Source organism: Pseudophryne corroboree, chromosome 7, assembly GCF_028390025.1.
Source record: "Pseudophryne corroboree isolate aPseCor3 chromosome 7, aPseCor3.hap2, whole genome shotgun sequence".
Lineage (NCBI taxonomy): Eukaryota > Metazoa > Chordata > Amphibia > Anura > Myobatrachidae > Pseudophryne > Pseudophryne corroboree.
The window spans coordinates 60,482,027-60,485,532 of NC_086450.1; the positions used below are offsets into that span (position 1 = coordinate 60,482,027).

The 3,506-nt window shown below is 45.1% G+C and overlaps 1 pseudogene; it reads right to left on the reverse strand.

The window, feature by feature from the left end:
* Positions 1-205: 205 nt before the first annotated feature.
* LOC134946273 (5S ribosomal RNA) lies at positions 206-324 on the reverse strand (annotated as a pseudogene).
* Between the last annotated feature and the right edge of the window lie 3,182 nt (positions 325-3,506).

Sequence of the window (3,506 nt, forward strand, 5' to 3'; positions counted from 1 at the left end):
GTAGTATAGATCCTAACATATAAATACGAAATCGACCTCTGTGGGACCTTGTGAAAGTCAAAATTGGAATTGGTCAGCTTATCCCAGATTATTCGGAAAAAGTGATATCTGAAAACAATTTACAAATTGAAACAGAAATTACAAGGAGATGATTGAAGAAAAAACGTGGTGATCCTGCTGTTGGTGTAAAGTCGAGATGGGTCATAAATTACAACACCGGGTATTCTCTGGGGGTCCCCCTCACAGATACTGACCCAGCCCACCACCGTTTTGCTTCCAAGATCGGACGAGATCGGGCTCTGTCGGTGGGGTATGGTAGTAATTTCTGGATGCAGGTGTGATCGACTTACCAATGAGAGTGCACCTAAGGAAGGTTTGCAAAGAAATTAGACAAGTAAAAAGGAAAAGTTGCAGATCTGCTGTCTACGTTAGACACAGGATTTAACTGTGAATCATAGATGAGAGTCCGCGGATGTAGGTAGGTAGGAAATGAAGAAAAATGATGAGAGAGCACTAGGCACAATGTGTGCCTGTGAAAAATGTGAAAGCACTGTGTCTAAATTGAGACTTATATGTCTAGATAAGGGTTTGCAATATCAGGTATGCTCAATTACCTTAAATTATGAATAATCACATACTGGCATAACGGCCCATGGAATATCAAATGGTCCCAGCTACTCACGCATGCATATGTATTTAAATAATTCCTATTACTGGGCTGTCCGAGTTCTAATAGCCAGCTCCCAAAGGGGGTATATACAGGACAAATAGGTGTACGTAGGTAATTTCAAATGTGGTTATTCCTTTGGATACTGCCCCGTGATGTTTAATCAGTTCTCATTGCCTCCTGCTGATTGATATCGGCATACTGTGTCCAATGAACAAGGAATAATGGGGGTAATTCCAAGTTGATCGCAGCAGGAAATTTTTTAGCAGTTGGCAAAACCATGTGCACTGCAGGGGGGGGGGGGGGGCAGATATAACATTTACAGAGAGAGTTAGATTTGGGTGGGTTATTTTGTTTCTGTGCAGGGTAAATACTGGCTGCTTTATTTTTACACTGCAATTTAGATTGCAGATTGAACTCACCACACCCAAATCTATCTCTCTCTGCACATGTTATATCTGCCCCCCCTGCAGTGCACATGGTTTTGCCCAACTGCTAAAAAATTTCCTGCTGCGATCAACTTGGAATTACCCCCAATAACCGTTGCCCAAATCGTGGGTCTGCGTTAAATGCTCAGGTTTGCTTTCAGTATATAAATAGTCAGTTTGCTGTCAGTAGTGTTGGGAGGTATGCAGTGATAAAGTACCAACCAATCAGCTCCTAACTGTTACTTTTCAAACATAGCCTGTAATATGGAAGTTAGGAGCTGATTGGCTGGTACTTTATCTCCATATAATTTATCACTCTCCAAGGCCAGTGTTTCTGTTTGCCAAACCACCTCACTATATGGACCTTAATCTAACTTCAAATTCCGCTGTTCACAATCCGCTCATTACCATTCTGCTGACTCTTATTCCAGGCTAGCAATGAGGAAATGACATACTGCCTGATAGCCGTCCAGATGAAGCCGTGTTCAAACGCTTTTTGTATTTGTTTCGTATTTATTTCCCCAACATATTACGTTTTCTGCGTCTTTCATGGCGAGTGCAGTTTATTTTTGTAGGCACAAGATTCCACCTCACTCCCTTTAAAATACTTGAAATGGTCATCATCCAGGATAATGCACATACAAACTAACACACAAATCTCCAAGACGAGACTCATTTGACCTAAAAATATATAGGCAATAGACATAAGAAAAAAGGCTAAAACTATAACTAATAGGCCCTACACACTACGCGATATAACTGAAAGATATTAACGATCTTGTTCATTAATGAACGAGATATCGTTCATATCGTTCAGTGTGTAGGCACCAATGATGAACAATGCGCGGCCCCGCGCTCGTTCATCGTAGGTGCCGGGTCGCTTATGCATGCAGGCCAATATGGACAATCTCGTCCATATTAGCATGCACTGCTATGGGGCCGGGTGATGGGGGGGAGTGAAGAAACTTCACTCTTCCCACCCGCCGCCGTGTCTCCCGTCGGCCGTATCGGCTGTTGGGCAACTCGGCGGCACATCGCCTAATGTGTAGGACCCATAAGAGAGAAGGAATGGAGGAGAGGGAGCAGAAAATGTGGGTAGTCCAAGAAAATGTAGGCAGGGCCACACAGAGGGGAGGGGGTAACCATGCACCCCATTGCACATACCACCACTAAGCAACAGCCACCATGCGAATGTGCCTCACCACAGGATATAGACGTGCCCCCACCAGAGGCCACGCCTGCCCAGTACCTGGACCTACACAATGTCTCAGCGGCCCTGGCTGTAGACAGGCCTATACTTACAACCTAGCACTTGGGGGTCATTCCGAGTTGTTCGCTAGCTGCTTTCGGTTGCAGCGTGGCGATTAGTTAAAAAAGCGGCATTTCTGCGCATGCGTATGGTGCGCACGCGCTACGTACTTTCACACAAAACTATGCAGTTTTACACAAGGTCTAGCGACGCTTTTCAGTCGCACTGCTGATCGGTGAGTGATTGACAGGAAGTAGGTGTCACTGGGCGGAAACTGACCGTTTTCAGGGAGTGTGTGCAAAAACGCAGGCGTGCCCGATAAAAACGCAGGAGTGGCTGGGGAAACGGGGGAGAGTCACAGGCTGGGTTTGAAAAATGGCAGTTAGGAGCCGACTGGCTGGGACTTTATCTCCGTCGGATTTATCTCCATCCAAGGCTTAGTAAATAGACCCCTTAGTCCAGAGGTTCCCAAACGCGGTCATCAAGGCACCCCAGCAGTCCAGGTTTTATGGATATCCATGCTTAGGCACAGGTAACTAAATTAGTACCTCAGTCAGTTTGATTAGACCATATTGCACAAGCAGGGATATCCCTAAAACCTGGACTGTTGGCGTGGCTTGAGGACTGCGTTTGGAAACCACTGCCTTGGTCTCTCTACCAGAACCGTTATCTCCACATTTGAAATATTTCCCCATTTCCCTACCCAACATACTACCAAAGCTTTTATCCTCCCTCTTCTCTCACTACCACAACTTCTCCCTATCTGGCCTTCCCCTCACACATCTATCCTTGCTTCAATCCTTCTTAAATGCTACAAGACTGACCCCTCTCGCCGCTCCACATCTACCACAACACCTCACAAAGCCCTGCACCAACAAACAACAAATAAGCTAGCGCTCTGTTGATCCCTTATTATACACGGTACCAGCCGCATGGCAATACAAGTGCCCTACATCCATACAAACAAAGAGACAGATGTTACACATGCTTGGACTTATTATTGCAAACCTTCCAGACATTGAGGACCCCTGAGGTGGGCTGCAGATGTAAATGTTTTTAATCAAAATATGCACTTCTACTAATCCAATTCAAATTACTAGCCGTCACCTTCAAATCTTTTAACACCCTCTAATGACCAACTGATTAGAGCTTACAATACTTT